This window comes from Adiantum capillus-veneris, chromosome 22 (assembly GCF_014529385.1).
Source record: "Adiantum capillus-veneris isolate H3 chromosome 22, ASM1452938v2, whole genome shotgun sequence".
In the NCBI taxonomy this organism is placed as follows: Eukaryota; Viridiplantae; Streptophyta; class Polypodiopsida; order Polypodiales; family Pteridaceae; genus Adiantum; species Adiantum capillus-veneris.
Window position 1 is genome coordinate 128,463,717 of NC_140952.1, and position 13,811 is coordinate 128,477,527.

The following is a 13,811-nucleotide window of genomic DNA, read 5'->3' on the forward strand; positions in this document are numbered from 1 at the left end:
TAGTTGATGCGCAATATGTTCACAAGATATTCCACAAGGAATATATATTATGTTTGGCATGGCAAACGAATATAAATTCAAGCAAGCACGCGCAGATACCCCTAGCAGAATTAGAAATTTGTTTGATGAGCAAGATGCTGCTTTAGGGCAACACAAGTGAGATCGACAAACTATGTGATATCGCGACAAACTATGTACTATCAAGAATATGAAGCATTGTAATTACTCAAAACACATTTGAATACAAGGTCTTTTACAATGGTTTTTGACATTTACTCATTCTACTCTCAAGCTATATTGAATCAATTGAGTTGTTATTTGGTTCTAAGTCTGAGTGTTGTGGTTCTCCTTGTAATTCAACCTCCACATCTATTCTCAAATTCTCTTCTATTTTGTCTAGAGTGCATTGAGATACACCAACATTGAAATCTTCTTCATTTTCGTTTTGACAATCATACAACCAGGTTGGCATTTCCTCCTCATAGCCAGCACTTTCGATGTGATTCAGTATCTTTTTGTTGCAATACATATACACTAATTTCTCTGCTCTGTCTGCTAATAGTCTGTTGCAAATAGTGTTGTGAACATACTTGTACATACTCCAATTTCTCTCTGAACTTGAATTTGTTGCACATTGTGCGAGTACTTTCATTGCAAGAGGACGTAAGGTAGAGTAATGCTCTCCACCATTCATCATCCACCACTTCCATGCAGGTTTCTCTTTTGCCATTACCTGTACAAAATCATTTGCAAAAGGACCTTATTTTAATCTAAATGCACTCATTTCTTTGATGCAATCAATTCGGTCCTGAACATTGGAGTAGAACGTGTTGACCACGTGATAGAAATCGCTTACCACCTCTGTATTGGACATCAGATCTAAATTTCAATACTCTGGATCGAGCATGTAAGCCACGCTATGGAGTGGACTATGAGCGCTCTTCCACCTTGCATGAAAATACTTAGCCAAAATTTTCCGTTGTTTGCCAGAGAATGGTAATCGCCACTCCTTCTCTACTATAGACTCTTTCATCTCTTCAGGATTTTCAAGACTCTGATGGACTGACCACCATGTCATCCACACTTTGCCCAAGTTTGGCTCCCTTTGATCAAGATTGCGGATCGCGAACATAACGGGCATCATTACATGGTATGCATCCATTACACTCCTCCACCAAGAAACCTTGTTTACATTGCCACATAGACATGTAATTTTATCTTTCACTATTTCTTTCTGCTCAAGCTGCCATTCATCAAAGGCCGCGCAATTGAATGTGTCAATCACAACACATTTATTACGGAGAAGTGATTCCAAGGTATAAAAGTGTGTGCAGAACCGAGTTTCAGCAGGAAGTTTCAGCATCACTGACATGCGCATCATATACAAATCGAGCACTCTTTGTCGTTTCAAGATAAATTTCACAACCTAACTGTATCAATTATTTTGGCGAACCATGTGGTTTCTTCGCTAGTGTACCAATCTTTCAGCACCAAGTTCAAGCTGTGCGTATTACAACCATTGACAAAAATGTGTGGAAAGCACTTGTTTATTAATTTACTGGCGTTTTTACAATTCTTTGCGTTGTCCATCACAACTTGAACATCATGTTCAACACCAATTTCTTTAATTACATCAATCAAGACCTCAGAAATGTATTTGCCACCTTTAATTGCACCAGAATTATCAATCGCCTTTATAAACATTTCTCTCCTTGGACAAACCAGAATTACATTGATCAACGGTCTTCTCTGAACATTTGACCAACCATCACTCACAATCTTACATCCTGAAAGCGAAATATTCACAAGTATTATTTTGCCAACACGCTCTTCAACTTCGATGTAACATTTGTCCAAGAAAACATTTCTTATCGTGTGATAAGAAGGAGCTGAAAATCCTGGACCAAACTCACCGATTTTCTTCCAAGCAGCCTTCTAATGATTGTTGTCTACCATGACCAAAGCACTTCCAGTAAAGAATATTGCTTTGGCAAGTGTTGTTTGTGCTTCTTCTAGAGACTGCACTCGAAAGCTTTGATATAATTATTTTTGACGCATTTGACAAAGTCCACCTTCATTGTGACGTTTAAAAGGAACACTGCCTAGAATTTCCTCTCCTTGTGCAGGTTGTTCTCCAAGGTTAGTTGGTGTCACTACAGGATCTGTCGAGTTAATATTTGGCTCTGGGAACTCTTGATTCGAAGGCACAGAGCTATATATCTGTCGTCTCTTGCCACCCTTTTTGGCGAGCTCTTCTCTCAAACACTTTGCAACAACAGGTGCTTGAGAATGTTCACATTTCTATGATTGTTTTTAGCGCTACCCAGAAAATGATCCCTAATACGTGGTGCACCACCAGATTTTGTTGTGTGACAAAATATACATTGCCACTCCATATATCGGCCGCATATTTTGTGACCATAATCTCACTCTTTGCTAGGAGCTTTTTTATTCTTTGGCTTCTTCGTACCACTTGTGCCCACATTTTGCTCCATTGCTTTTAAATTAAATCTGAAGAGAAAAGAGCAAGATGTTCAGTTCTGAAAACAAATTTTTTATTTTTAATATATATATAATTTAAACACCATTCAATATGAAAGTAACCATGATGCACAATATGAGATTTTCAATGCACACTAGTCAATCCACATATTGATCACCTATATTGTGAGCAACCATACACATTGCAATGTAGTCTATACATGGCGTAATAACCATAACAATGCTATGAATCTCTCTATGCAATTATTATTATAATGATTATTGATATGACCACTTTGATTTGCAAACAATAAGACACATCTAATTTCATTTGCTACAAAAAAATAAACGAAAGAAATAAAATATATGATTGGTCATTTCATGCACTAATAACTATCCTAATAAATAATGCACTCTCTGTATAAACCAATGCATGAACTAATTCAAATAAATCCTCAATATAATCACCCACTTGAGGACTACTTGTACCCAGTGAAGGATTGTAGCCCACCCATGCAACCAATTCAATATATAAAATCTATTTTAACCCAATCAAGGATTATAGCTCTTGTATTGTAAATCAACTCAAATGTAAGACTTCAAGGATCTTTATATGCCCGGTACACTAGTAGAGGACATACGACCCTTGACTATTGACTCATCATTTACATATACTCATTTTCTAAAAACAATTACAGCTCTCATTTGGACCAATGGCTTCTTTGCAATGAGCATGATTCCCCAAGTTTTCAGTTGTTTGGTTTCGTACCTTTATGTCGATAAACGAATTAAAATTTTTTAGAAGTGGTTATCGAATTAAGAATCACGTTCGGCCCAAAAAAAGGACCTGTGACTCTGTAACCTTAGGTCAATTCACAAGGAGATGACAATACCCGGCACTCGGATACACTCCCCAAGGATTTGCCTAGCTAAAAGACTGCGGTTAGCACACTATTAACTATATATAATTACGCCCGCCGGGCTTTTTTAATTTCCCGACGGGCCCGCCGGGAAAATGAAAGAGCCCGACGGGTCCCGTAGGGAAATTAAAAAATCCCGGAGGGCTGACCGGCTCTATAGGTTTTTGCAGGTCAAAATCAAAGTCACGTTAACAATTAACGTGATCACGTGATTTTTTAATGTAAATACTATAGTTATTTACGTAATCACCCGATTATGATTACGTTAATGAAATCCCTGGTTTTCTCCCACCCCTAACAAGCCCTCAATACCCCGACCCTTTGACCTTCAGTTCCCCACTCACACACACCTTGAAAGAGGAGATTGAGAGGCTTCTTCAAAGTGAAAGAGAGCTTGCATGAAAGATCTTGAGAGATAGAGAGCTTGAGAGATAGTGAAGTGCTACTAATGCACCTTCTACTAGTACACACACACACACACACATGTTGCTCCAAAGAGAGAGGAATCCATTAGGCACTCGGGAGATCTACTTGTACATCTCGTGCACCTGAGAGTTTTGAGCCAAGATTGGACTACTTGCTAGTCACTGACTGCGGTGAAACCACTTGCTACAAAGGGGCCATTTAAATGGACGATAGCGTGAAGTGGGAAGAGGCTATGCAATCTGAGTATAACTCGATCTTAATAAATGAAACTCGGGAGTTGATAGAGTTACCTATAGGTAAAGATACATTGCCATGAAAATGGGTGTACAAGAAGAAGTATATCATAGATGATCCTAAGTCTAAGTATAAGGCTAGATTGGTTGCAAAAGGGTTCAAGTAAACGAAAGGTGTGGATTTTGATGAAATATTTTCTCGAGTGGTCAAAATGACTACATTGTGTCTTATGCTTGGTCTAGCAGCCATCGAGGACATGGAATTGTTCCAAATGGATGTGAAGACAACGTTTCTTCGTAGGAATATGAAGAGGATGTCTACATGAAACATCCAGAAGGTTTTGCGATAAAGCTTGAGAAGACAACACGGGTAGAACTGGTATATAGACTCAAGAAAGCTTTGTATGGATCAAAGCAAGATTCAAGGAAATGGTACATCAAGTTTGACAAGTACATTCACTCCCAGGGTTATGTACGGAGCCAAGATGATCACTGCCTATACACAAATAGGTTGAACAATGGTTCCCTCATCATTTTTATTTTGTACGTGGATGATATGCTCATAGCTGGGAAGTCAAAATATGAGATTTCACTTCTCAAGGATGCCTTAAGGAAGCAATTTCCTATGAAAGAATTGGGAGATACACATCACTTTCTTGGTATGCGTATCAAGAGAGATCGCAAACATGGTAGAAAATTTTGCAGGAAGAGTATATTCACAAGGTCTTGCAACCTCTTAATATGCAAGGGGGGAAAGCATTGAGTACCCCAATGGCTGCATACGAAAAACTTAACAAGCATGATTGTCCCAAATTGGATGCTGAAAAGGCAGAGATGGAAAAGGTGTCATATTCTTCGGTAGTCAACAGTCTCATGTTCGCCATGGTTAGCCCACGGCCAGACATTGCATATGCCGTGGGAGTGGTCAACAGGTTTATGGAAAATCCAGCATAAAGCATTGGGAAGCAGTGAAGCACATCTTGAGATACATCAAGGGCTCAACTAGCAAGTGCTTATGCTTTTGAAATAGTGATGCATCCATAGTTGGATACACTGATTCGGATTATGTGGGTTGTGTGGACACTAGGCGATCCACATCTGGCTACATTTTCTTGTTTGTTGGAGCAGCAGTTTCTTGGAGATCATGTATCTAGAATTGCACTTCGTCTTCCACCACTGAGGCACAGTGTGTTGCACTTTCTAGTTCCAGTAAGGAATGTGTGGTTATCTAGTCTAGTGGAAGAGTTTTGGATGCACCAGACTCCATTGCTACATTGCAATAGTCAGAGTACGATTGCGTTAGCCAAGAACCCTATGTTCCACTCCAAGTTAAAACACATAGAGGTCAAGTATTATGTGGTATGTGATATTTTGGCTAGCAAACGCATTGAGTTAATCAAAAGTCACATGGATGAAAAGCCAACGGATGCCCCTTAGCATCAGAGCGGTTCGCACATTGCATAGAGATGATGGACGTAAAGTGAAGCTACACTCACACTTCACATTTGTACACTTGTACATAATAGCCCCTACATTCTTTAGCCATTTGGGCCACGTTGGCCTTCAAGTGGGAGATTGTTGGGCGGCCAGTGGAAGCTCCGTCCATTATTTTTTGGTTATAATGTCTAATAAGGAGCTGAGAGGGTTACTCTCAATATCTCCACAAAACACCATTGTGTATTGTCTCATCTCCTTTCCCCGTCTCTCCTTCCCTCTCTTGCACCCGCACAACGACTCCTATAGTCTTAAGAGTTAGCCATGCAAAACTACGAGGCTTCGCTTGACTTTAGGTCATGTGCTTGGCTAGAGCAGATGCATATCTAGGCAAGGATTGGTTGTATAGCATGGGCCCTAGCTTAGTTTGGAGTTTTTTCTCTAACATGCTATAGTTTGAGCACGATGGTAGGATTATCATCCTATAGGGAAATGATAGTGTCCCCTCTACCCCTTTTATACATAGCAGTTCGTAGAGGTTAGATAGCAGAGGTATTTTCTTGTTACCCTCTTTTAAATTTTGTTTCTATAAATGAAAGTAGTGAAAGTGTTTCCGTCCTAGTTGAAACTATAAGTAATGTTTATGCTCAAGGGGTGCACCTTTAAGAAACTATTCATATAGTGCGTTCAAAGGGTATTAAAAAAACCCCTTTACTTACATGCTTAAGGTAATAAAATGACCCTTTTCTTCAAAAACTTATGGGCTTTTTCCATAAAATCACATAAGAACACCTTCTGTTAATATAATCACTAAAATTTTAAAATTTTGGTAATTAAAAAACCCACTCATTTGAACTTACATGGTAACTTACATGTCTAGGAGGTGAACCCCCCTGAGTGTCTACGTAGACAAGCATGATAAAAAAGATGGCCTTGGACAAGACCCAATGTTGGAAAACCATGTTTGGAATACATTAATTTGAAAACCAAAAAGTCCAAGGAAAAAGAGACCCTCAAGAAAAAGTACATAGATAATAATTTATTAGAGAAATTCTAGGATGTATTTCTTGATGATTTACTGAATGCCTTGCTGTCATCTCAAAAAGTAGACCATGGCATCGATGTTGTGTCAGTTCAAAACCCATAAGTAAATCTGTTTGTAGATTAAGCCACTTTGAGACAGAAGAAGTGGAAAAGCAATGAAGAAAGACTTGAACAAAGGCTTTATTAGGCCTAGTTAGTCCATGGGCATCGCCTATTGTTTTGGTAAATAAGAAGGAGAGATCTATGCAGATGTGTGTAGATCATAGGACTCTTAATCAAATGATGATTAAGAACAAGTATTCAACACCATGTATAGATAAATTGTTTGATCAACACTTTGGGTCATACTATTTTTCAAAGATAGACCTGAGATCTGGTTATCATCAGGCTAGAATTAGACTAGAAGATGTTGCAAAGACAACATTTAGAACACTATTTTGAGTTATTGGTTAAGCCATTTGGGCTAACCAATGTACCAACATATTTATGATGCTTGTGGACATTATTTTATGTTCATGCTAAGAAAAATTTGTAGAAATTCTCCTAGATGATATACTAGTCCACAATAAATTTCAAAAAGAATAAGTCTTAAAATATTTACGTCTGATGCTCGACTTATTGAGAAAGCATAAACTATTTGTGAAGGAAACCTAATGTAATTTATTTGAGACCAAGATTCATGATCTTGGTCACATTATATCCGCAGAGGGAACGTGGATAGAACCTAAGAAAGTGGAAGCTATTCTCAAGTGGCCTGTCCCAAGAAATTTGAGGAACTACAAGTTTTTCTTGGTATGTCAGGATTCTATGAAAATATGTGACACACTACACAAAGATCGCAATCTTGCTAACGGACCAATTGAGGTCAAAAAATAAAAGTATAAGTTACAGAAAGCTTTGAAAATCTTAAGCTAGTTATAGCAGGAGAACCTATATTGACTATAGTTGATCCGAATAAGCCATTTGTCTTGGAGATAGATGCAAGTAATGAGGCCATTGGGAATGTACTTATGCAAAGAAGATGCCCATTTGCATTTGAGAGTAAAAATTTAGGTCGTGCCTAGCATAACTACTTGTCCTATGAGCGAGAGTTATTAGCTATAGTACATGCACTTATAAAGTGGACACATTATTTAAATGGTACCAATTTTGAGGTTTCAATGGACCATAAAGGTCTAAAATGGCTTTTAAGTCATAATAAATTGAAGGAAAGAAAAAATTATTGGGTGGAGATCCTACAATAGTTTGACCTTTAGATATATCTTTAGAGAGGTAAGCCTTATAATCTAGTGGCAAATGTACTTAGTTGCATGCCATAAATCAATGAATCAAACTTCATAGTATTTAGAATAAATTCTTGGAATCACTATGTGGCTTATATGAGCATGATCCATCTTTTTATACAAGTGTGGCATGTTGTATTCGATTGCACCATCTCAAAGGTGCCACCACCGCCCTCGTCCCGGTAACATAGTGTTAGTCCACTGGAGAGACTAGTTGTAGATGCAATAGATACTAGAGCAAGAGTTATTTTGGAGAGATTAACTGAGCCTTTGATATATAGTTTGGAGCCAGAGAGCTCTAATGTAGACCCTTCATCAACTTCGACAGCTACGGCTTCAAAGGGGAGCGATAAACTTTATCAATGGGAGAAGTATACTAACTTCTCGATTGACAATGGGAACTTCCTCTAAAAGGGTAGAGTGTGCGTACCAACTATGGTAACTTTTGGATAGCACATTCTTAAAGAAAGTCACGATAATCCAAGTGCATGTCATCTTGGGATTCAAAAGACCTCTACACTAGGGACGTTCAGACGTATATGATGCAATGTAATAAGTATCGGGTCAATGAACATGAGTGTCTCAAGGTTGGGAGACTACACAATCCATTGGAGATTCCTCAAAGGAAATGGGAAAACATTTTCATGGACTTCATTACCGGTTTACCCAAGATGAGTCAAGAAAATGATTTAATGTGGGTGGTAGTGGATAGTTTAACCAAAATGGTAAAGTTTAATGCCATGAAGAAAATGGTTAAAATTTGAGAGCTGACAAAACTCTTTATTGAGCATTTTTACAAACTATATGGTCTGCTCGTAGATATAGTGTTAGATAGAGACAAAAAATTTGATAGCCACTTTTGGAGGAAAGTCTTCAAAAGCCTAGATACTACTCTAAGTATGAGTGCAACAGATCATCCGGAGTTTGATGGTCAAATCAAAAGAGTTAATCAAATTCTAGAGGACATGTTGTGTTCTTATGTAAGTAAGAAACAATTTAACTAAAAAGAGTATTTACCTATTGGATTTTTCTTACAATAGTTTCAAACATTTAGCAACAACTGGATTTGCACCATGGTTTCCAGTTGTGGTCTCCTATGACTGTAGGCCTAGAGAAGGAGAAGATTCAATTTGTCAAGAATTTTCTTGAAGATCTGAATGATATGATGAAGGAAGCAAAGAAAAGAATTCAGTGTGCATAGGATTGTACTAAGATGTATGCAAATAAGGACAAAGAAAAATCACTTTTGTAGAAGGTGACTTTGTATTCCTAAAGGTTCTTGCGAAGTCAAAAACCATGAAAATGGGAATGTGTGCCAAAATTTCTCCTTGATATTGTGATTCCTTTAAATTTCTTAAAAAGGTTGGAGACGTACCATATAAACTTGAGTTATCGGAGAGTTCTCAAGTTCAAACTATCTTCCACATTGGTAAACTAAAGAAATCAATTCACAAGTTGGATAACGTAGTTTCTCCAGAGATTTTGTTCGACTTGATAGAACCACCAAAGATATCGCATGAACCAAAGATGATTCTAAGATATCAAGATAGACAAACCGATCATAAAGTATACCAGGAGCTACTAGTTAAGTGGACATACATAGACGAGAAAGCGACAACTTGGGAATGCCATAGTGCGATTGCCAAGATATTTTTCCATGTTGTTTTTGAGGACCAAAGCTCTTTATTGGGGTGGGGCGGGGTGCGGGGGTTGTGAGGGATAGTAAATCCCTAGATTAAATTAGATTGAGCTAAGGTGGTTGGAAATTAGTGCCATCCATGATTAAAATGTGCTAACGCTAATCACACAAAGAGATAATGCAAAATGGAGTTCTTATTACTTTATAATGATGGTACTACAATCATACTCCATGGAGTAGATGAGAGCTCATTTCTTTTACACAATAGATGTGCTTATATAGCACTCGTGGTGGGGAGGTATATTCTGTCATCGTTAGTGAGGTGTTCACCATTTGACTAGCATTCAGTATGGGTGCATTAGGTGGCTTGGCTCTTCACATGGCTGAGGGGTCATGGTCATATGATGGGATATGAAACTCATGTGTCATACATCATGAGGGTAGAGAGGATGTCCATGGGCAGTTCATCCACAAAACAAACTTCCCCTTGAACTATTCATGGGTACTCACCCTCTAATGATTCATCCACGGTTTGTTATGGTCCACTATTACATCCATATGGCTAGTTTTTATTGGATTTACCACTTCACGGTTGTCAGCTCGATACATCGTGGTGATTCTCAATGGATTCATTAGCTCATGGTTCACAAGGTGGCAATTTATTATGCTTAGGTTCAACCAGGAGAAGCACAATAATCATAATCATAATTGTGTAATAAATCATAAATCATGAAGAGGTGTCTCCTTCATGGTTGGTTGTCGGATCTTCATTTATCTCATTGAATTGGCTTTCATGTCTTCATTAGGTTCATCTTCATCAGCTGCATCTCCTTCTTTATCGACTTCTTGTCTTTGTTGGGGGAAAAAAAGGCTTAAAGCATACAGAAGCCAAAAAATAAATTCAAAACTTGATGTAGCCAACCACCTAATTACAGCACGAGCAACTTCTAGAGCAGAGCAGATGCCGACGGGTTGGATATCTGAACAGACACCGCTCGATGGTGCAAGGCGAGCCAATTTGGCTTCTTACGGAGGGGGCAGCTTTCATGGTAGCTTCCGTGCTGCCTGATGGCTATGGCTTGGCGACCAAGTTAGCTTGAATATCTGCAATAGTCGATGGCACAACCCTTGGTTCACAAGGATGATTGTTATGGCGACCTTTGTGTATGCCTGAGGGTTTGCGAGTACAAGATATGACAGGATTGTAGGAGGTCAGATGCGTGTTGTCAAAGCAGCTGTGAGAGTTCACGTGGGGAGTGAATAACGAGGTTTTATTGGTGCTATGCAAAGGGCAGCAAGAGGTGTATGGCAGCAGTGTGGGTAGCGTAAAGAGAAGGCTCTCTGAGATTAGCAGAGAGAGAGCCAAGGTTTGCAAGGCAGGTTGAGGCAATAGAGGGCTTGAAGATGGAAAATTATGAGAGCATGTGTCACGTGTATGGGCAGTAGCATGACGGCGATTGCAGCCAGGCTTGGGTGCCAACGAGTATGCAAGGCGGACGCTGCAATAGGGTAGTATGCGGGGTTGATGCAGGAGTTGGGAGGGTGCAACAGAGTATGGCGATATGATGGTGCTTCCCACAAGGAGCTTTGGATGTGTTTCTAGATAGCAAGTTAGAGTACTCGTTCAATAATTCCTAGTTACAAGTAGTAGTTTTCACATTTAATCTAGCAAGTAAACTAGAAATTTTCTAATTCATCTAGCAAATCACAAAATTCTATATATTAACTTGCTCTTAGACGTTCTGATCTAGTAAGTTCATCTAGTAAGTCATAAACTCCTATATAGAAGCCTATTCTTGGACGTCTTTATCTAGTATAAGTTCATCTAGTAAGTCATGAACTCCTACATAGTAGTTAGCTCTTTGGCATCCTCATCTGGTAGTTTATAAACTCCTATATAGCAAAGGGTGTTTCATCTGGTAATTTTTCACTTACTATGGATCAAGTAATTGACTCTTATTGTAGTAAGCTTGTCTACCCCTAATTTCATTTTAGTAAAAATTCTTTAAGCATAGTCAAACAACTAATTATTGACAAATATCATGGTCACTCGTTCGATCATCAACTAAGTTTCTTAATTGATATATTATTTTTCTAATATAAATAAGAAAACAAAATAAAGTCTCATAGTTATAGACAAAGCTATAAAAGGGAAGGAATCAAAACATTTTATATCTCACACACTCTATCATTGATTTGCAAGTATCACCACTGCTCACACTGTCCTTAGAGAGGAAAAGATATTACAAGATGATGGAGATTATTGTAATTGTTTTGAACAATTTCTGTTATATTCCTCCAAATAATATAAATGATACAATCCCAAACACAAACTAGATCACAATCTATACGAAGAAAACATCCAATTCAAATGTAAATTGGATACCCTAGAAGTACAGTCCACGTTGTGTTGATTATTCAAAAGTCTCATTAACTTCTCAAAATATGTCCATAATTTAAGCTTGGACCACAAGCGTCAAGTTATAACTTTATTAAATCAAAATACTTACATCTTCCATATTATGCTAGAATACAAGGTCAAAATATTAATGTGGAGGTGTATTTAAAACCTATATTTCTTCAAAGTTTTCAACAAGCTTAGTTGATCTTCTTTTGTGGTACAAGTATAACAATCGGGTAAGAGTTTTGAATGAGTCAAATCTCTCAAACATGGTTGTTGAGAGAATGTTTGTTTATCTAGAAATAGATATCACCATTTACTTGAGTAAATGGTAACCCTTGGGTAAGAGTTTCTAATGAGTCAAAGCTCTCAAACCATAGTTGTAGAGAGTAAGTTTGTTTATCTAGAAATAGATATAAGTGTTACCATTTACTTGAGTACATTTAATGTAAGTAAAGTTCATCCAGATAAGTGAGAAATTTTGATAGAAATGCTTAAAATAAAATTAGTGGAAGTATATTAAATTAAAACATATACATCATTTATATACCTATGACCCCCAATGCACCATATATAGCTTCATACACCTTAATTAATTCTAGTTGTATCCAAATGCATTGAGTTGCATCATATTATAATATATAGATCCTTTTAGACTAACCTATCAGGCTTTACTACACACAATTATAGCTACTTAGGGTTTATTGTACAAAAACCAATTGAAGTAGATCTAATGCCACTTAGTAAATTCACTCCTCTAAACTCAATTCTTCTTGGTCAAACTCATTTCAATAGAATGAAACTCAATTTCACACTTTAGGTCCACTCATTTTCAATGACAGTCACAAATGAGTGAAATCATACATACATCTGATCAAAACATCAAGGTTATGCACCCATGTTTTATCAATTGTTACTTGAACTTGTTACACTTTATTGCACTCAATTTAACTCGTTTACGATTAAAATTCTCTATGTCGGACGCGTTTGACATTCAATCAACATAAAATTTAATTCAATTTATCTCAATCCCACTCATTTGATGCCTCTAGACCTAGTTGTAATGTGCTCGATTTGGGTCGGGCATGTTAATAGTGCATCTTGGTTTTCAACTAAAAAAAAAAAAGGCTACATGCTTACCATCAATCATGCATGCTTTGTCTTAGACTCTTTTAAGTTCTCCATTGGTATTTTTTGGCAAAAGATATAGTCTTCTTTGAACATATTAATACCTGGATTGAAAAATACCCCATATGCACATACCTTTCATAAAACACTAAAATACAATCAAAATTAACAAAGTAAGTCCCAACTCGTTTATTGAGCAACATGCCATGCCCATGATTGATACCATGTGTTTTTGTAATGTACCATGCCTTGCAGATGCCTAAGAAAGTAGTGGGAAGTTCGTCCCTATATGGTTGGGCTAGTCTACTCATGAAGAGTGATAGTCCTTGTCTTGTTAGCTCAATTGCTATTGGTTTTGTGTTTTCTATTGTACGCAGTCACCTTATTATGTTATATGTTGAATCTCCATTTCCATTGTGTGCTCTCTTAATTGTGTGCATGTTTTCTTGCAAGAGCTCAAGCTCTATCATTCTCTCTCTTTACATGGAATCAAAGAATGGTTGTGTGGCTAAGGGTTATAAGCAACAAGCAAAAGCGGTTAGATGTTAATTTCATAAATGGAAAGATTCTAATATTAAGTGGGAACCTCAAGGAATCCTACATATGAAAATAAAAAAAGGAAGCTTTTTGCAAATGCAAATAAGCATTTTATATCTCTCGCTCCTCTGTATCCAATTTGACAACCCTATAAGGTATCCACCTTTGAGTCAATTTTGCAATGTCATACATTTTCAAGTCTGTATAGTAGTCAACCAAAAGTTTTTGATCTTTTGATGGTACATTTATGGGTAATATAGGTAAGGTTGGCTATTGTTACATATG